A 22,231-nucleotide genomic window follows, 5' to 3' on the forward strand; every position below is an offset into this window, starting at 1 on the left:
CCCGGCCTCCCGGCCTCGGCCCGCGGAGCCGCCCGCTTCCCCTGCAGGCTGCGCTCGCGCGCTCGGCCGCCCCGCGCTTTGAGCTCCCGACCGAGAGGCGTTAGGAACACAGCGCGGAGAAGTGAACCCCGCTGTCCCTTCCTCAGCTGCGCTAGCCTTCACCCCTCAGAGCCTTTAAAAACAGCAGTTGCTTCCGAGTGCCGATTGTTCACACCGGGCTTCCAGCCGTGCGGTGTCCGTTAGCATTGCTGTTCGTGCTCTTTGAGTTTCGGGATCAAGATAGGAAGCACTAATCCAGATTCGGGGAAAGTTTTCCTATCGGTTTCCAGGTTGTGTGGGAGCATCTCCAGGCCCATCGAGCACTTACTGATTGTTTTTTTCTTTTTACATCTTAGAATAGATGCAGTGATACTTGGGCCTAAGTACTATATACTTAGAAATTTGGGCAGGTTCTTCACTCACATTTTCTCATGCTGATATGAACAGAAAGCAGAGAACATTCCTCAGACACATTTTTTTAGGCTCTCCAAGAACGATGAGAAGTCACCAGTACAGAGTATGACTTTCATTTACTTAATCCTTTACAGGTACAATTAATTTTAGTAGCAATTTCTTAGCTTGAGTATTCTCTGATATTTGAATATGTAGACAGCTTCGCTAAAGACTTAAAATTACTGTGACAAGTCCAGGAAGACGCCTGGTTCAGACGTTCACTTTTCTTCACTTGTTTTCCTCCATGCTTGTTTTATGTTACCCAGATCTATCTGCCTGAAGGTACTCTCAAAACACAGAACGATCTATAGACTTCGAATCCATAATTCAAAATATTTGAGTATTTTTATTTAAAAGAGTTTTACTTTCAGAGTAAGTCACAATTTTACTTGTAGCATCCATTGCTCATAAAACTTTTAAACATTATCACCAAAATCAAATGAATTTTCTGGGGGCGGTGTATGCAAATTGAACCCCGGGCCTTGTGCCTGCTAGGCCCTCTCTACCCTTACCCCAAAATAAACTTGTAAGTAAAACAACAAAGAGATCAGTATTTTTAACCCCCTGTTCAATAATGAAAGTCTAATGGAACTATTTTAGTATAATGGAACATGTTAAAGGATAGGAAACAGACACTTGGAATGTTTGTATGCTGATAGTTTTATTAGTCATTTCCTTTCACTAAATTTTTGTTTTAATTTCTAGAATAATAAAAGTATCCTATTTTATATTGCAGGCTTCTCTGTAGCTATTTTTAATAGATTACATCTTCCAAATTGGACACCAAGTGGTTAATAGAAATTATTTTTAAAATATTTTTCTCATTCTACTGTTAGGGTAACTTGCCTTCCTTTTGGCAGACCATAATAGTTTCTACATTGATTTTAACTATAACACATGTAATAGTGTTGCTGTTATTTTATAACCAGTTGGTGTTATTATTCATTTTTTTTTCTGCATAGGCTTAGAACTCTTTCATTTTGCTTTAATAGCCATTTTTTTAAAAAAAGATGTTAAATAGGGAATTTTTTTAATAGTTTTGGAATGTAAGATTATAAACTTTTTGCCAATTATTGTTCATTTGAAACTGGTATACTTCTTTTCCATTGGCAAAAATTGTAATTATTTAGTATCGATCTATGTGCTGGGTACAGTCCCTGACCTCTAAGAGGATAGGCTGTGAACAGGTAAAACATAATGCCAGGTGGAATGTACTAAGCGCCCTAAGTGAAGAAATGAGAAACAGACACCGCGGAAGGCCTCAGAGGTAGGATTCCAGTAGGTAGGCGGGAGTCTCGGCCGAGCTGGTAGCGTGTGCGAGGCAAGGAGTGGTAGCGGAAGAGAAGGGCATAGTGGGGTTGGTGTCTGGAGCATTTGGCAAATGCTTGGCGTGGTGATGAAGAGGCCAATCAGGCTCTCAGGCTATGGGTTGTATCAGGAAGAAGAATATTAAATAGTCATTGAATAATAAAAATATATAAGGTCAGGATTTCAGATTTAAACCGAACATGTTGAGGTTCTGAGACGTGATCTGAAATCTGAAATTTGATTTGAATGTTCTAAAATAGCTTCCTGAGTTCTAAGTGCTAATATGCCTCTCGGGCGTGCAACATTGACCCACACTTAATAACGGCAGAGCGTGGTGACTTACCCAGGCTGGGTCCCTGTTAAATGTGAAGGTCTCTGTAGCCTAATGTTAATAAGTTCATCTCCTGTGAGTTTTAAACAATATAGTAGAATTACCTTTCTTGGGAGTTTGCTTCTAAAAAAGGTACACCTTTTTTTTGTACATTTGAAATACTATTGTTGATAGAGGTTTGAATTCCATCTCTCTGTTTTCATATAATACGCACTAAACATTTTTTCAGTGTATTAAAAGTTTTTCAAACATTTTCTTCCTAGCAATGTGTTGCATGATATAATCATTGTATTTCCCTTAGATGTTGTTTTTCCCCTAGTATTTTAATATCATAATGCTTTGGTTGAACATCTCAGTAACACTTTTTTTTCTGTATTGATATTTGGGGCTGAATTCCCAGAAGTCAGTGACCAAAAAGAATTAGCTGTAAGGTTTTTGATAGTCAAAAAGCTTTTTGACCAAAAAGAAAAAGTTTTATTAATTGTGCACCCATCCGCAAATGGAATGCTTTCATTGAATATTTGAAGTCACTATTAAATTTTTAAATCTGTGACAATTTGTTAGATGAGCCTTAATATCTAATTTTAATTCTAACTTTTCTACTTATATTTTAAATTGAAGGGATACGCACTGATTAAGTAAAGTGCACAGAAAAGTAAGGCCATGTGAAATCCTACCCAGAAATAACTTAGGTAAATATTTTGATATTCTCCCAACTATTTTTTATTCATGTTATTATACTTAACAGAATTTATATGTACATTTTAAATAAAAACAAATCAGAAGCATTTCCTAATTCCATAGCAAAATTAATTGCTCAATCCCCTGTGTCTTCAAAATACAGTTCAATACTGTATATTTTTCTTCATGACACTTGCAGATGAGATGATAGCTCTTTCTCCTCCCTTTCTTTTCTGCTTTCTGTGTCTCTGCTTTACTTCAATTCAAAAAAATAGAGAAATTCCTACCAAGTACATGGATTTGTCTTAAGCATCAACCAGCGATAGAAAATGCTGCTTGTACCTCCTACTGTCCCTGTGCTTTTTTATCTTGTTAGTAGTCTTTAGGCTGCCTAAAGACAAAGATTATATGATCCACATCACTGTTGACACATAGTAGGTGATATTTCATGTATATGGATGTGTTTTCGCTCATGTATGTGTTTTAATTATTTAAAAAGCCATACACAAAAGTGAACTCTGCTAGTTGTGATGAACAAAAACGAATAGGTGGATAAGAGATACAAAAACGCAGTGATACCCAAACATTTCAGAATGAATGTACAGTGTACCGTGTGATATCTTCAGAGGCAATACATATTTGCCTTTTAAGAATACAATTACCCTTAATTACTCCTGTTAGCACAGAGTGAGTCTTCCAAAAACTGAGTCTTTCAGACCAAAACATTTGAACTATTTTAAACAGAATAATTTATTCACATGAATTATGTTTTTCTATTTTTAAATACCTATAATTTAACTTATTTGGACCACTACGTACCAAGCACAGTGTTAACTGCGTTGCTTCCGTTATCTCATTTAGTTAGGTAATAACTCTGTAAGGTATATTCTGTTGTTTTGCCTCTTCCAGGTGATACTAATGCCTAGAAATGCTAAAGAAGCAGGCTCGGGTTACTGAGATTTCTAATTCATCCTAAACTAAATGGCAGTACTTGATATGCTGTTTGTTTGTTTGTTTTAGATAATGAAAGGTAGCAGGATTCAATTTTACGTATGTGTGAATATATATATTGTCTGAGGGCTGAACCCAGTGAGCTGGCACTGAGCTTGTCCTTTTTACCTTGAAACAGGATCTTACTAATTCATTAAATTGTCCAGGTTCAGCTTGAATTTGTGAACTTCCTGCCTCAGCCTCCCAGACTGCTGGGATTGCAGACATGTATCACTACACCCAGGTTAGGAATCAGTTATTTATACTAAGTCAGATCTGCAATTTTAGTTCTTCTCTCCTTGATGTTAGCAGTTCCTTCCTGACATCACCGCCTTCAGTTCACCCAGGACATCTGTGGTGGCCTGAACCTGGGTGACAACAAGCTAACATTTTTTAGTTGAAGGCCTACAGGATGCTTGGATAGTCTAGATGAAAGAACTGAAAGTTTCAGTTCTAGAAAGAAAGTAGATATGGCCTCTGGCATCAGCTAGGCCTGGGTTTGAACCTTAACCCTGCCATTTTCTGGCCGTGACACTAGGCATTTCTCTTTGATTTCTCACCCATTAAACACTACTTTCCAGAGTTGTTACTAATTCAAGATAGTGGATTTAAAAGTAGTACTTGACAAGAAGGAGACATTCAATATTATGAAATGATTTAGGCCAGCCGTGGCATCACACCCGTATAGTCCCAGCAGTACCCAGGAGGCTGAGGCAGGAGGCCGAGGCAGACAGCCCAGCCTGAATTATGTTGACCCTGTCTCAAAAATAAAAAAAATGAAAAAATGGTTTAGCAATACCCACTGATTTGACTGCACAGAGGGTTAACTTACTTGTTTTCTTTTGCTCTGATTCCCTGGCTCTTGGTGGCATTTGGAGTAATTGGAATTGCCACATATGAAACTTCTATAAAATCAAAGTGTCTTTTACTGTTACTGATGTCAGTTTATATTTTAAAATTTTCAGAGGGCCTCCAAATCTCTGTGTCTTTTAGGGTGAAGCTATAATTAGCTTTTGTTCTTTGTTCTTAATCATCTGTACTCATTTCCTATTCAGAATTGTGTGGGTTTAATTTTATTCTTATTCTGAGATTTAGTCTATTTCAAATCTTGACTTTTACTGTATGGTTTATTTTTATGATTTAGGGAACAGTTTTCCCATGTGATTGAAGCTATCTCCTTATTGTTGACTTACACTTCTTTTAAAAAATGTTTATGTCGTTGTTTTCTTTGATGGTGCTATTGGAATTGGTCATCGTATATGTTAAATACTTTCTGGAATTTTGCTGTAATATAAATGACTTGTAAAGATCTAAGACTTAAAATGGACAGTAAATAATCTATTTTAGATAAAGTGCTTTTTTTGTTTTTGCTAAGATAGAAAATTGCCTTAGGCAACAAAGAATCATTGGCATAAATTATGTTGAAATAAAATTAACAATATTGTGCATAGGAAAAAATAGGTTTGAGTAGGGGAGGTGTTTTCTAAGTGCATTTCTATGTTGACTACTTCAGTTTATCTTTTAAACTTAAATTTTGAGTTCAATATTTTTATATTTTGTCAAAGTTGTAAAATGCAGAAAAAATCTAACATAATAGTGAATCATCTATAATTCTCCACTAGAAATAACTTAAAATATTGGTATCCTTGTTTTCATTTTTTAAATCTCTTAATTTAAAGACATCCTTTTTAAAAAGTATAAACATTGTATGTTTTTAATAAGCGTATTCCTAAGTCATGAAATATCCTTGTAAGAGATTATTTTATTGGCTGAATGACATTCAACATATTCAAGCACTCTTAATTCATATCTTTGAATACTTATATTGTAACCAAATCAAGAAAAACTGAGAGAACATCCAAGTAAAATTAGAGATGAAAAAAAGAAACATTACAACTGATACTCCAAAAGACCCAAATAAAATTAGATTAAAAAAAAAATTATAGCTGATACTACAGGTATATCATGGGATCTTTATGACCTATTATGAGCAATTATATGGTAGCAAGTTGGAAAGGCTAGAAGACATGGATTAATTTGGGGGTATATATATTGTCACTACTTTTTTATTATTATTGTAATAAACAAGTATGATAAGTGTCTGTGTAGAGATCAGGGTCCATAGTGATAAATACGTTTTTGACACATTCTGGGATGTGATCCTTGAAGTTGCCCGCCCCCCCCCCATTGCACCAGTATATATTTCCATCAGCCATACAAGTGTCCCGTTCTCTGTTCTTGCTGCTGTTTCTCCGCAGGCCTTATCTTGTTAATTTGCTGGGCTAGCATGGGCATAGAGCTAACTCATTTGTGGAGTTTGATAGGGTACATTTGCATTCCTTTTCTGGCACTGGCTGTGTATGTGATTTGGGGTAAGTTTCTGATTAATTTCTCTAGGCTTCAGTTTCTTTGCCGTTAAAATGGTGATAGTAATACCTACTATCATGGTATTATTGTGGTGGTGATGGATGATGTTTATTGAAGTACTTACATTCTTAGCTATCATTATTTATTATGAACAATTTCCCATCATTATATTACCAGTTTGGCTTCCCTAATCTGAAATCTGAAATGCACCAAAATCCAGATCCTTCTGAGTGCCAACATGTTATCACAAATGGATAATTCTTTTTTTTAAGAAATGTTTTATTTTACTTTATTTGTGTTTCTGTTATTTTATTTTGTTTTCTTTGTTTTGAGAGAGGGTCTCCCTCTACCGTTCATACTGGCCTTGAACTCAGTATGTAGCCTCAGCTGGCCTCAAATTCAGCCTCCAGAGTGCTGAAATTACAGGTGTACACCACCTCACCCAGGTCACAAATGGAAGATTCTGCACTAATTTGTTTCATGCTCAAAATTATTAAGAAAATTATATAAAATTACTTTTAGGCTGTGTATAATGTATATGTGAAACATAAATGAATTTCATGTTCAGACTTGGTCCCATAAGCAAGATATATTATTATTATATGTATATGAGTATTCCAGAATTTGAAAACATCCAAAATTCAAAAAAATTGTGGTCCCAAGTATTTCAGGTAAGGGATACTGAACCTGTGTTGTATTTTGTACCTGATAGTGGCTGATATTAAACAATTATTTTTATGCAGCTATTTGGCTGCCTTACTAAATTCTTATCTTCTGTTAGATAAATTATAAGACCTAGATCCAACAGTTTTTCAGTTGAGTTTCTTGATATTCACAATATATAATGATATTCAATAATTTCAGGCCTTTTTTCAGTATTTCAGTTATACCTTTTTTTTGTCTTGTCTTATTGCATAGGCTGAAATTACAGAAGTGTATTAATGGTGACCTTTTAGGGTTTATTCCTGGCTTTCATGGGATTTCTACTTTCATATTTCACATTTTAGAATGCAAAAGCCTTTTGTTTTCTAACACTGGTATCTTCTGCTTATATACACATTTCTTGAAAATATCTATAGGAGTTAAATGTAAGAAACTTAAAATAAATTGGCATGTTATATGGGGATTCCTTTAAATTATTAAATTCCTAAATGTCTTTTAAGAAATATCTTCAGCTATATATTTACAGTATTTAAGATGTGATCTCTTCTTTTAGAGTTGAACAGATAGTCAATTAGCATAAATCTAATAAGGCTGAAATTTTATCACATTTATCCCACCTAATGATTCAGTTCTTGTGCCAGTACTATAAATTTTGAGGCATATTCTTTTTACAACAATCTACTTGTTACGTCTATAAAATATGGGTAGAAGTAAAGAAAAGTTTGTACCCTTTGGGATAGAGAACTGTTTTTTCGGTAACATCTGAGGGTCAGGGTACTCATACCTTTCTTACCAATTCTTTTAGGGCATCTTTGTAGCACACCGTTAGAACTCCTCTCCCAAAAGAAATTCAATATACAAACCCCCAAATGGCAGTGAAACTGATCCCAAATTTTTCAGACTTGTAGGCAGTTTTATACTGAAGTTTAATTTAACATGTTGAAAATGATTAAATATAGCAAAAATACGATATTCACAAATCTAAGTAGTACCTTTCTATCCTCAGATTACCAAAATTGTATTCCTAGAATCTTTTAAATGTACTCTTTCAAAATGACTACTGCAATATTTTAAAATACCCTCTAGGTACTAATTAATACACATCTCCAATCCTAACTCCTCTCTTTTACACTGCTGTCTGTGGTCAGGTATCTGTGGGATATCTATTGGTATCAGAAACTAAAATTACCAAAAACAGAGTTTTTTCCCCAAATCTGTTCCTAAGTCTAGCAAATATTACTACCTCCTTCTCAGATACTCAAACCAAAAATCTGGACATTGTTGATATCTCATATAGTTTTCTATTCTGGATCCAACATAAGAGACTTTAAATAATATATATAATGTATTGGGTTAACAAGATGCTTCAGGGACTGGGAATTTAGCTCAGTGGCAAAGCGTCTGCCTGGCACGTGCAACGTCATGAGTTCGATTCCTGCTACCAGAAGAAAAACAAAAAACAAAACAAACAAGATGCTTCAATATTAGAAAATGTGTTAGCATGGACTAAAAACGTACCTAACATATATTTTATAATTCAAACGTACTATATAATCAGCTTTTATTAAACTTAGGACTTTTACATGGGGTGATTAAAATATACAGTGAATGTTTAAATTAAAAAATTATTACAGTAGAAGACATTGTCATAAATACCCTTCAGAATTCTCTCCCTAACTTCAAACACGCTTATCCCATCATGTTTTTTATTTTTGTTGTTGTTGTTGTTGTTGTTGTTGTTTTTAGATACTGGGAATTGAACTCAGGACCTCACGCTTGGCCGTGAGGCGCTGCACCACTGAGCTAAACGCCTGGCCCCTATCCCATCATTCTTGCCACTTTATGAATCAGTTCTAGAAGACCCACCTTATAGCTTTGGTTGTGCTGTTATAGCTGCTTCACTGTCTTGAATCAATTCAAAACATTTACCTTTCGTGGTCATTTTCACCTGGGGAAGAGCCAGAAGTCACACAGTGCCAGATCTGGTGAACGAGTGGATAGCGGCACACTGCAATGTTTTTATGATGCTGCCTTTGTGCTGAATGGCGTTAGTCAGCATCATTGACCGTATTTTTGATCACACATCATGAAGAGTCCCAGAACTGCTGCAGAAAGTGGCAAGAATGATGAGATAAATGTGTTTGAAGTAACAGAGGAATATTTTGAGAGGGATTAGGGCAGTGTGTCTTTTACTGTAATAAATTTTTTAAATTTAACTACTCACCATACATTTTAATCACCCCTGTGGGATAAATCTTACATAGAAATCTTGTATGTGGAGTATATAAATCTTGAACAGAGTTTTTTTTCAATACTTTCAACCTCCTAAGTCACCTTTGGTTGGGCATTCTTAATCTGTTGGCATAAAGGTTTATGCAAAAATGTTGCATTTGAAGAATCCCTTCTGTTTCATTGATTATATTTGTAATATTAAACATTTGTGGTGTTCTCTGACCTCTTGGTTATACTTTTCAAGGGTTATTCATTCATATATTCATTCATCATTTAGAACTCACCATTTTTGGAGGGTGGGAGGACAGAGTCTTGCTGTGCAGTTCAGGCTGGCCTTGAACTCACTTATGTAGCCCAGGCTGGCCTCAAACTCCCAGTGATCCTCCTGCGTCAGCCTCCTGAGTGCTGGGATTACAGGTGTGTGCTACCACACCTGGCTACTAATTTTTTTTTTTTTTCCCAGTACTGGGAATCAAACTCACGACCTTGCGCTTGCCAGGCAGGCGCTGTGCCGCTGAGCTAAATCCCCAGCCCCCTGGCTACTATTTATTACTAGGTTTTTTTCTTTCTGTTTTATTTTGAGTGCTGAGGATTGAATCCAGAGTATCATGCATACTAAGCACTTGCTGTACCACTGAGCTACACCTCCAGCCCTTATCCAGTTTTACTTTTTACACTTGCTTCTTATTTTATTTATTCATTCTCTACCTTTCTTTTGCTTTGTTTGCTCATTTTACCCTTTCCAATTTAAGTGTTTAATTCCTTTGTTTGTTGTTTGTTAAATGTGTTTATACCAGGAGTATCATTTGCTTGACATCCCATACGTTATCATCTTACTGTCACTCATTTCTAAATAATCTATAACTTAATTTTTTAAATTTAACAACATAGTTGGAAGAGTTTTAAGTTACATAATTTTTTTTCAGGGATTTATTTTTGGTTATCCATCTGCTACTAACTTTTCATTTTTATGAATGATGCTTAGAGTATATTTCTACTTTCCAAGTTTTGAATTGGTTTTCATTTCAAGACCTTGGAAGAAGTCTAGCGTAAATGTCTGTGTCAGCTTCGAAGATGAGCAGTGCGTGGTGAGTTAGTTTGTGAATTCTTGAGATAATGGTCATTTTTGTCATGGTGGCTACTGTGTAAGTACCTGTATACCTTGGTGTTTAATACTGTCGTCTTCCTATAAGGCCTGTGAATAAGGGAAATAGGGGCTGGGGATTTAGCTCAGCGGCAAAAGCGCCTGCCTGGCAAGCGCAAGGTCGTGAGTTCGGTTCCCAGTACCGGAGAAAAACCAAAAAAAAAAAAAAACAAAGAGAAATAAATCTTATTGCCAGAGCTTTTGTCCTCTTTGTGTAAGGATAGGATCATGTAATTTTCAAACTGATTTCTTAGCAGTTTTTAGAGTATTGGGCTCCTTAAGTGGAGCTTGCCTGCTGATAGCTCTGTACACATCTTGAGCCGGGCACGCTCCCTTCTGTAGGTTTCCTAGGATTTGGGGGGTTGGAAGTCTAGCAAGCACTCATCGCTTCTCCCTGGCCCCCACTGTGCTCTCTTTACTGGTTTAAGACTGTTTCGAGAACATCTTCCAAAAACTCCGCACCAGCACTGGCAAAATGGTGATTTTGGAAATAAAAACTAATTCCTGTTCCCTGCCCTGTTTCTATATGGGATGAATAAACTGGCCGTGGGAATAGTTGAATTGCAGAAAATACTTTGCATTCTCGAGGACAGAAACCCGTAGCAATTATTGTAATTCTTGTAACACAAGTACCAAACTCCTAATGATCAAATCACTACATTTTTTATTTCCCCATTAAATTCCCCACTTTTCAGTGTTCTTTCAGATCTTCAATTTACACTAATGAGATAACCTCCAAGGCAGCAGGGAACATGAGGCAGCTAATGTTTTGAAGTCAAACCTTACCCCATAAATTAGAAAGTTTTTCTGCAGGGGCTGGAGATTTAGCTCAGCGGCAAAAGCGCCTGCCTGGCAAGCGCAAGGTTGTGAGTTCGGTTCCTGGTACTGGAGAAAAACCAAAAAAAAAAAAAAAAGAAAAAAGTTTTTCTGCAGTGAGACTATCTTCACAGTGTAGGTCGTATCAGTAGTATTAATTTTGTGAATTTGGTTGAGATAAGAAATTTTATTGCTGGGCTGGTTGGCTGGGAAGCGTGTACCAGGTTGGCAGTTCAGCTTCGCTTCAAGCCCAGACCGTGCTGTGATAGCACCCGAGTGAAGACAGGGCAGGTGGAGAAACTTCTGAGTGACAGCCAGAAGCCAGAAGGCTAATTTGGCAGGTGTGCTGCTGGGTGCTGAGTCTTGGGCCTACACAGTCCTCAAAATATCAGAGAGATCGTAAGTGTTTATTTCCTACTTTGATAGCAAATGTGTGCTTAATTTTTATGTGCATTTTAATAGTTCAGGTATTTGATTGTATGAGCCCACCGTAAACAAGACAATTCAGTGTGGATTTTTATATGATCAAAGCCTTGGGATAATTTTCATTTATAAACCCAAAGCGTATAAAATTCTTATTCTCATTGTGATAGCCTATTATTCAACTTTTGTATTACATCTTCTAGACAGTTACTTTAGTGGTGCTGCTTCTGACCAATATATTAATTGCCACATCTTTGCTTCTCCGGTAGCCTTTTACCCAATGGGCTAAAAATTTCTCCCGGGAGTAGGGAATGGATGAGCTGATCTCACTCCCGGCCCTCGCATCTCTGTGCATGTGTAGGCAAGTGTGCATGTTCTGAGCACAGCTAGTACAGAGGAGGAGAAGTACAGGCATGAGAAAGCAGGTCCAGGGACAAGGAGTACCCCAAAACTTTATATTCAACAAGATTTCAGTCTTTTTATTGAAGCAGTTATTCAACAAGACGTTCTCGTAATAACCACAGAACATTCCTCATCTCAAGCATGCTTCAGATTTAGAGGTTTAATTACTTTAACCATTTAAGCACCTTAACACTGTCACTGATGGAGTGTTGGTTTTTGGTCCAGAAGATGTGGCGAGGAGTAGACCCCACAGCAGCGTTGAGCCTCGCCGTATCTGCAGAGCAGAGAAAGGTTCCGGGAGGGTTAGAAAAGCATGGAGGATAGCAGTAAAAATTACCCTCCTGCTCCCAATGCCTTTTGTTCATTGGCAGAGACTTTTTCCTTGCCTTTCTTAATCCCAGACAGTCCTGGCCCACTGGGTCTTGTGTAGCTGGGAAGGACTGCGGAGTTGAGGGCGGAAGGCTGGTTAGTTTTAGCAGAGAATATAAGATAAAGAAGTATTAGTTTACTACAAGCTAAGTCAGTGAAGTTACTCTCCCCATTTTAGTGCTTTTCTTTATTTTTTCAAGTTATTGTCTGCTCAGTTCTTATTCATTCATACTCAGATGTTCCTACAAATAGCTTTCATCTCTCTTGCCCCACTGAATGCGTTGTTATCCACCCCCCCAAAAAAAGGAAGAAAAAAATGACTCCTTTTGCAACTATTCCTGTCCTCGTACCATCTGCCCAACTATCTTTTCATAACTTAATCTTTTCCTGCCTAACATATCTAGTCTTAGTCACTGTCCTTGTCGCCGAGACTCCGTACCGGACACCCACAGCTTACAGGAGGACAGGTTTATTTGGCTCACGGTTGCAGTCCCCAGCCAGCCGGCTCCTGGGCAGGAGGGGCGTGGCAGAAGGACCTAGTTGAGAGCTGCGTCTGTCAGCCTGGCCAGAAAGCGAGAGAAGAGCTGAGTCAGGAAGGGAGAGACACCAGCCAGATCGTGCCCCGTGTGAACTGCCTCTCCTGCCCAGGCCCCACCTCCTGCCCCCCAGTCAGCTGTGTCACCCCGTGACCCAGTCCCCTTCCAGACACCTGAGGCTTTGGGGCCATTTTAGAGCTGAACCATGACACATTTTTTTTTTAGCACAAGCTTATTTTTTAATCAAGAGTTTTTAACCTGTGTTCCATTGGCTCCCCAAATTAACAGGATTTGAGGATTCTGTGATATTGAATGGGAAAAAGATTACATCTTTTTTTCATACCTCTACTTGAAATTTAGCATTTCCTTCTGTTGTAAATGTATAAGCAATAAACCTGATGTCAATAAGTGTTCACCCACAGAAATCACAGATATTTTTCTGTCATGTTGTAGTTGAACCAAAAGCCCTAAAAAATCATTTTGCACTTTAAACTACTTCAGAATCATGTTATTAGATCATCTGCTGTACTTTTTATTTCAATGTATTAGTGAAAGGCATATATTTCACTGTGTTGCAATTTTTAATATTTTGATGGCTGTACTTTAATTGGCTTTTCTTGTGATGCACACTTGAATTTTTGTTTCATGCACTTAAAAGCATTACGTTAAGAGTCTGTAGACTTCCTCAGACCAAGAAGAGTGTATAACACAAAAACATGATGAAAAATAGTTACCTTTCATTCTCCCTCTGTTCATTTAGCAGAAATAATCTTATAGTGGCTGTTGTCTTTATACAAGTCCTCTTCTGTGTCATTCTGATACCTTTGTATCATTTGATGCCTTAGGTTATTTTTTAATAATTCTTTTCTTCTTTTGTCTATAATACCAGATCTAAACTAGATCCATTGACACTATCTTATCTTGTACTTGTTTCTTTTTTGCATAACTTTAGATATTGATCCCCTTTTGCTTGGCCTATTTATAATGCCTTTCTAAGGCATCTTTGAATTTCTTGCCACGCCAAGACCAGTAAAGTTGAAGCTGCTCTAAAATATAGTTAGAAACGTGTCCTTCACCTTCTCAGAGACCTCCAGTGGTTTCCCATTTTAAATATCTTTAGCAGTTTCCCATTGCCAAAGATGAAACTTGTTTGGCATTCTAGACTTTCCACAAACGAGCCACAATTTATGCTATTAATAGAGATATAGAATACAAGAGACAAAACCATGGCCTCAGACTTGGAAAGGTATTTGTTATACAGATATTTATACCGGCTATTTATCTGGTTTCCCCACAAAGTTTTATACTCTCTAGTAATTGAGCTGGATGTTGTCCCGCATGCCTGCAGTCCCAGTACTTTGGGGAGCTGAAGTGCCTTCCACAGTTAAGGGCGCTGAGGCATGAGAGGTTAATTTGGTCCAGATCAGAAAGAGAGGGAGAGGGCATGGGGAGGGAGGGGCGAGAACTCTAGTGTGTGAAATCCCATTAATATCCAGAAACAACACAAAATAACTGTTGTCCTCTACTGTTACAGTGTGACTGAACAAAAGCATCAAGCAAGAGATACAAAAATTGGTGAGGAGGAGGCAATTTGAGTATATTATTATTAAACTGGGAAAACCCAAGCGCCTCCGTGAAACACTAATAGAAACATTAAGAATTCCAGTTCACTAAAGTTTTATCAGTAATAAGTATTTTTTTAGACACCACCAGCAACCAGTTAGAAATTGTTATGGAGGAAGAAAATCCTCCACAGCAACGAGAACAAAAAGCAAATCATTTTAAGTTCAACAGAAAAATGTGTAATTTCCCCCTAAAGAAGTCTAGAAGACTCTATTGAAAGCTAAAGCAAACTTGAATAAATTGTTCTTAGTTGAACAATTCCATGTAATCAGTCGTGCTTTTTAAGCAAGTATTGCTGCAGCACACTCTTCATCAACCTTTCAGCAGCTTTTTGGTTAAAATTTGTCAAAGCAGTTCTAAATGTATCTGGAAACATGTACATGCAAAATAAGCCAGGATAAAAATACGAGAATGAGGAGAAAAAATGTGTCATGATAAAAGACTTGTGCATGCAAGATACCCAGTATATTACAAATCTACCGCTCTTAGTTTGTGGTATAGACAGAGAAATAGAAGAACATCTACGAAGTCCAATTAGAGCTGAAGGAGTAAGCCCAAGTGTGTAGGACACTGGTATAAAATTGATATCACTTCACTCAATGTGAAGGACCGCCTGGATGACGCTCCTGAGAGAGGAGCAGGTGTCTCCATTTTGGCTGAGCCTGACCTTGTTTCCATGTATTGATGTGTACAAAGCTGGCTGGGACTTTTCCTTATCCCTTCAGCTGGCCTTAAGCAATGCATATAGGTCGACGACAGGCATGTTTCCCTGGACGCCCCCATTGTTCCCCTTGTGTGAGCTGGGATCAGGCGGGATGAAGGGGATGAAGAGCCAGTGCTCCACGCTATCAGCTGGGACTGAGCCTCAGGATAGAGGCTATGACTTTCTGAGGCTTGAAAGATTAAACATCAGAGCTCAAGCACAGACCCCAAAACATTAGATACTACCGCAGTTGTGTTATGCAGATTACTCTTTCTGCATATCCTCTCTGCATATTGCAGAGGTGATTTTGGGCCTCCTGTCTCGCCCAGCTCACAGCGCTCACCTACTTCCCATCATCCTTAAGCCACTCCTTTCTTCATGAATTAAAACCTGGGTTTGGCCCTGGGTTGAGGGCTTTGTTCCAGATGGCCTTCATCATGGCTGGACTTAGGACGCCTTGGCTCCCATAATTACACATATGCCTTAGTGTGTTTATTCTCACCATGAGTTGCATTGGAAGCGGTAGATTGGAATTAACTCACTAGAATTCCAATAACTTTTCCATAGGATTACAAATATAAACTTCCTGGGCTGTGACGAGGACCAGGTAGGGCTCTCTGTATCTCAGCCCTTCTGTGGTTTCCCATATTGGAATAAAAACCAAATCCTTGCTGTAAATTATAGGCTTACCACTTAAAGTGGGGCCTAAGGACCAATAGCGTCAACTGTGAACTTGTTAGTTTTTGTTTTTTGTTTTTTTTTTTTTTTTTTTTTTTGGTTTTTTCTCCGGTACCAGGAACTGAACTCACGACCTTGCGCTTGCCAGGCAGACGCTTTGCCGCTGAGCTAAATCCCCAGCCCTGTGAACTTGTTAGAATGTGGAACTTCCACCTCTACCCCATGTTTCCTAAATAGGAGTTTTCAAGATCCTCATATGATTGGAATGCAGTTTAACGTTTTGAGAAGCACTGTATGCCCCTCAGTGTTCTACATGATCTGATTTGCCTTGGCCTTATTTTCTGGAGTCATCTGCTGACTCTTCCCCTTAGTCATACTGGTCACCTTGCTGTTCCAGGAGCTCATCCTGTACACACTTTTGTTGGGCCATCGTTACCTACTTGTCTCAGCTTGTTCAAGTGCTATAATAAAATACCTTAGCCTGGGTAATTTATAAACAATAGAGGTATGTTGCTTATAATTTTAGAGGCTGGAAAGTCCAAGATTAAGGCAGGTTTAATGTCTTTACCAGGGTTTTGGCCTAGCCCCAATCTCCTAAATGAGTGGGTGGCAAATGACTTAAATAAAAGGGAAGAGTAGTGTGATTTTTGGAGCATCCAGGAGGATCAGAACTAACTCTGTGTCTGTCTCTCTGTTTCTCTGTCTCTCTGTCTCTCTCTCTCTCATAAAGACAAAGAGCTCAGCCAGATAGCCCATATTTACTTAGTTTTCAAACCAAGGAAGGGGATACCAAGGGAAGCGTGGGAACAGAGCGTGACCTTGGGAGTAAGTTCAAAGACTTCTCCAAGCAGCAGACTTTGCCAGTTAAGAGAACTGTTTGATCTCTAAGGCAGCTTTATTGCTCTGAAATAGGGGGTGTCAGCAGCTCATGTCTTTGACTGCCTCAGCTGTGGTGTTGTCTTGACTTCAGAGCACTTTGTATCTGCTCTTTTCCAGCACAGCATAGGTCCCTCTGTTCAGCAATTTAATCCTATGCAGTCGGGTCTCCAACATCCATTGAGGGCCCGTTCCTTTAGATGACACCTCTTTGCTACATAGTGTAAGAAGGGTAGACGAGCTCATTTAAACCTCTCGTATATAGGCATTAATCCCATTCAGTAAGGGTGGAGTGGTGATGATTTAATCACTTCCCAAAGGCCCTCCTTCTTATACTATCACATTGAGTATTAGGTCAAGTATATGAATTTTGTAGGGACACTAGTATTCAGACCATACCCTGCCATACATTACCTTTGACTTCATTTAGATACTAGCATTAATATCACCTGAGAAGCCTTCTCTTATTCAGAATTTCTTTATAACACTTACCATCACCTAGCATGCATGCATTTATTGTTTCCATTCCCTTCCCAACCTCTCCATATACTGTACTATAGCCTTGGTAAGATAAGGGGACTTGGTTTTTATCCTTGCTGTATCCTCAGTGCCTGGCACCTAGACTGTGTTCATTTACTCAGTGAAGCTAGTAGTAAAATTATAGGTAAGATCTGAAGAACTTTTAAGAAAAGGAGAAATTAAATCTGTTCCTGTAATTCATTGTAGTTTTGTCCTATAAGATTGTCAAAGACAGTGAGTTAGATTGTGAACTGTTGATCCTAGAGAAAATAACACTCGACTCCCCACACTTGTGGATGATAACAATAATATGATAACTAAGATGGCTACTGAGTGATTAATGACTAAAGGGTGGGTAATGTATATAACATGGATACTCTGGACAAAGGGATAATTCACACCATGAATGAGACAGGAGGACAATGTAGGATTTCAATATACTAATCAGAATGGCACGCAATATAAAATACGAATCAAGGGCTGGGGTGTATCTCAGTGGTAGAGTGCTTGCCTAGCATGTGCAAGGCCCTGTGTTTGAGCCTCAGCACTGCAAAACAAAACATTTAAGAATTATTTCTGGAGTTTTCAGTTGACCATGGGTAACTGAAACCTTGAAAAGTAAAATAAGGGACACTGCTCTACAGTGAGCCTCTGGCCACATTTTCTTGAACTCATCAATATAAAACCTTGTTTTATGTAGTTTCTATTGAAAGACGCCACACTGGTGATTCATTCACGTTGAACTCATGGCCAACAGCACTATTAATCATGCCTAAAGCAAGTTTATTTAGCACGTGTATTTTTCCGTAAGGCACATTACAGCCTTCTTGCTCTTATGAACAATAGATGGCATTTCAGCACAATGCCTAGGGGTCATTTTAAGCAGCACATTTACTAAAAAATGGGAATACATAGCACTAAATAGACTACAAAAGGGACCCTTTATAGTGCAAGAGCTGAGATACAAAGGCAGAGCTTCATGTTGTTTAATCTCTTGTAGCTTGTGTATCAAGTACTTCAAATTTTTTTTACCGTTATGCATATACACATGACCATAGAATGACCTCAAAAGCACTACATGTATTAATTTGGGGGTTTCAGATACATTTTAGCAGGGCTGAGGATATAGCTCAGTGGCCCCAGCACCTACCTAGCAAGCACAAGGTCCTGAGTTCGATTCCCAGTACCAAAAAAAACAAATACATTTTAGCAAATAGGCAAACTTGTCAATACTGTACAGAATCTGTGATTAATGAGGATCAGCTGTATCTCATTCTTTCATAAATGAGTTGATGCTATGTACCATGCTGCCGGAATTATGCATCAAACATATGCCAAAATCCAGATAATTCAAAGACGAGTTTACCAGTGTTCCAAGAATGATTTCATGACAAATTCTTTAAAGCTGAATCTTCAGTAGTAATTGAGTAAGACTGTTAACATGTAAAGCTGTGGAGAAAATGTTAAATGAAAGAAATTCTTAAAGTAGTGCCCTCAAACTTGACTACCCTTTTATAATCACCTATGAAGTTTTAAAATAAAACTTGTTGCCATACTTCACCCAGACCAATATACTTAAAATCCTCAGGAATGGATACCTGCCATCAGTATACAAGTATTTTAAATCTCTTAGGATTATCAGAATGTTTACCCAACTTGAGAGAATCCCTATGTTAAATACTTGAGTTTGGCCAAAGTGTAGGTTATGTGAGGGAAATAAATCTGGCAGAGATTTTGGTCCAGGTATTGTGTTATTCTATGGGACATATATATATTAGGTGGTAAACATAACGTTAGATACACCGCTGATGCTCTGATGACAGACGTGCATCAGAAAACAAAACAAGTTTGACAGTAAACTTGCCCTTGAGCTGTTTTCTCAGTATGATTTGTATTCTGCTTTTTGAGAAGGAATCTTGTCCTAAATGCTCAGAATTCTTACTATCTAATTATTACATTGCTTTCTAGAACAATAGCACTCTGTAATAAAAATGCATGTTGCAAGTGGGGTATTCCTGTAGTCCTGGTGCTCTGGGAGACTGAGGCAGAGGAGTGCAAGTTCAAGCCCAGTCTTGGCAATTTAATGAGTCAGTGAGAGCCTGTCTCAAAATAAAAATTTTGAACAAAAAAATTTGTTCAAACTTTTGTGCTAATTTCACTGTTTTCTTACATAATTATGCATTTTTAAGCCTCTTAATGTTTTTCATTATTATGTTCATCTGGATAGTTGCTAAAAATGATTGGTGTGCAGCTATTTTAAATTAGTAGTGTGAAGCCATTGGAACTATCATCAAAGCATTTCATTTCCCTATCTTGGAAGAGCTGATGTAGAAAGAACTATTTTCTGTTTTGAATCTTAATAAGAATTAATATTTAGAGCAAGCTTACAGTTAACAAAGTACTTTTTTATTGGTGCTTTGTAATCACTTTTGGATTATTTGCTATATACTACATTTTTCCTGAGTTCTTTTATAAGCATTTAATATATTTGCACTCTCTGTGTAGACTGTTATTAAGGACAGACAGACCTAATAATAGAGCCCTGTTTTACAGTGGTATCTTGGTTTATAAACTTGATTCTGCCCGAAATTCTTGTTGCAAATGTAGTTGGACAAGAACCGAATCAAATTCAATGGTTATGTTCAAGGTTGTCCTTACGGGGAAATTGGATTGAGTTCTCATCCAGTTTGATTTATGACCAGAATTGTGGAGAGAATTCAGTTCGTGAATCAAGGTACACTGTAATTCAATAGAATTATTCTTAGTTGCCTTTCGAAATGCTTTGGTCCAGCAGCTTTAAAGTAGCTTGCCAGTTAGAACAATTTAAAACTTAAGAGCAAGACGTGCGTGCTTCCTCATGTGATAGGCACAGCCTAAAGGATGTGATGTTCACAAAGGAGCACACACCGGGGAGAAAGTGGGGAATGTCGCACAGAATGGCATAGGAAGGACATGCATTCTGACCAGGCTTTGACAGTGAGGTGATAAATATTAAATGACCGGTACTGTCATTAACTACGGTTCTGTTATTTTATGTTTCCGAAGAGTGTTCCATGTAATTATAATTTTGGTCATCTGCACCATTTCAGTTACATTTAATATGAGTTTTTGTTTATAGGGATGATGTTTTGTACTTTATGCTTCAAATTATATACAGTGTGCCCTTTTTCTTCTGCCACGCCCCCTGTTACATTAGCTGTTTTAGGACCTGTTTCATTAGCATTTTGGATATCATTTGTATTTCTGGAACTTTTCTAGAATTCCTTGTTCCATACAGGTATTTACAGGTTTTAATAGGAATTGAAGATCATCTTTTTAAAAGATTTATTTATTTAATGGATTTTTTAAAGACCAAATGGTGCTGGGGTGTAGCAAAGCGCCATAGTGCCTGCGTGGCAAGCACAAGTTCCTGAGTTCGATTCCCAGGATGGAAAAAAAAAACCTAAATGGTAATATAAACACTTTCACTGAAAAATATTTGAATGAAGTTGCAGGATAGCGTTTATATGGTCATTGTAAATGACTTTAGAAGAGTCATTTTGTTTTTAAACCAAAAGAAAGGAATGTATTTTGTGAATTTATTTTCTTTTTGCCTCTGAACTGTAAATCAAAGGTTTTCTACTCTTCCTGATACGGTACTAAGAATTTTAACTTTGAGGAACATTATCTTCCTTTTTTATTACTGAATTTTTTCTTCTAATTTTTTCATTACACTCTGTTCTAAGGCCAGGCACTTTAGGGGAGGCCAAAAAAAGAGGATCACACATTCAAGTCCTACCTGGGAAACTTTGTGAGACCCTATTTCAGAATAAAAAATAAAAAGGGGATGTGGCTCAGTACAGAATCCCTGAATTCCATCCCCAGGACTGGAAAGAAAAATAGTCCGAGTTAATGCTTGTAGCCATAACGCTACTTCCTTTCTCAGTGGTTCTTTACAGCAAAACTGTCTACTGTTCAGCGCTGTTAGAGTGTAAGGGGCCTTTTCTCTGCCTTAGCTCTGAACCAGCTGAGAAATAAAAGAGCCAGGCAAAGGGGGAGCAAAATAGCTCTTTTGGTTGCACAGAAGTATTGGAGAATATAACATAAGAGAACCCGAGAGAGGCCTGAATAACACTGAGCTCCAGAATTCGAAAGATTCATTCATCCCATCACGCTAGAGAGTAGAGAACCCATGTGCCCTCTGCGTGTGGCTGATCTTGTGAAAAATGTGTAGTAAAAGGGGCCAGGCCAGTGATTGCCAATCTTTTTGAGCCTGAGCGCCTAAACTGCAACCTGAAACGCACGCACTTCTCGCAAAGTGCCAACACTGCAATTCAACCTGAGCACTGAGGTTTTCTTTTAGAATAACTCCCGCACTTGGCTTGTGTGCCGAGAGAGGGCGCTGTGTGCCTGCTGTGGCACATGTACCGTAGGTTCACCGGTACTGGGCTAGGCTTTGCACATGTCCTCTTCCTCAACTTACCCATCAGATGTCATGCTCAAGTGGGGAGGCAGAGGCTGCAGTGCCATTCCCGTGGACTCGGAGGCCAGTGCAGGGCAAGACCTGTTGTCCCTGGGAGATGGACGCTTCCTTGTGTGTTGGAAGCAGTGGCAGCACCAGGGCTACGGGAGCCCTGCCTTAAACTGAGAGTGCTTCGATAAGCTCACCCTGTCACTCAGAAATAGAAACTAGAGGGGTGTCATTTTTGTTCTTATAAATGCCTCCGTTCGCATTTGTGTGGGCTTGCTTTTCACTGGTGATATTTTTCACTAAAGGAGTCTGCACACGCTGCATGCCGTACAAATTGCACGTATGGGGGCTGGGGATTTAGCTCAGCGGCAAAAGCGCCTGCCTGGCAAGTGCAAGGTCATGAGTTCAGTTCCCGGTACCGGAGAGAAACAAAAAAACAAAAAAACAAACAAACAAATTGCACGTATGGATGGTGGATGAGTGAATGGCATTGCTCTCAAGGAACTGACAGCCTCTCCATACATTCTGAAGTGTGCTGGGTAAACTTCATGTTGTAGATACTCATAGGAGTTGGAGATCAGTTAAAACTAGACCTGTGCCAGGGGTGGTAGTTTGCACCTGTAATCCC

The 22,231-nt window shown here is 38.3% G+C and overlaps 1 protein-coding gene across 2 annotated transcripts in view; it reads left to right on the forward strand.

Annotated features, from left to right (window-relative positions):
- Zc3h12c (zinc finger CCCH-type containing 12C) overlaps positions 1 to 22,231 on the forward strand; it is a 71,080-nt gene that overhangs the window by 4,921 nt on the left and 43,928 nt on the right. Inside the window, exon 1 of one of the 2 annotated variants that reach the window (XM_013511234.1) lies at positions 425 to 587. The exons of the other annotated variant lie outside the window; for it this stretch is intronic. The gene's annotated coding sequence lies outside the window, so the exon portion shown is untranslated. Of the gene's footprint in view, positions 1 to 424; positions 588 to 22,231 lie in introns of those variants that run through there. 2 annotated transcript variants of the gene reach the window in all.

Source organism: Chinchilla lanigera, unplaced genomic scaffold, assembly GCF_000276665.1.
Source record: "Chinchilla lanigera isolate Chin_1 unplaced genomic scaffold, ChiLan1.0 scaffold00011, whole genome shotgun sequence".
In the NCBI taxonomy this organism is placed as follows: domain Eukaryota; kingdom Metazoa; phylum Chordata; class Mammalia; order Rodentia; family Chinchillidae; genus Chinchilla; species Chinchilla lanigera.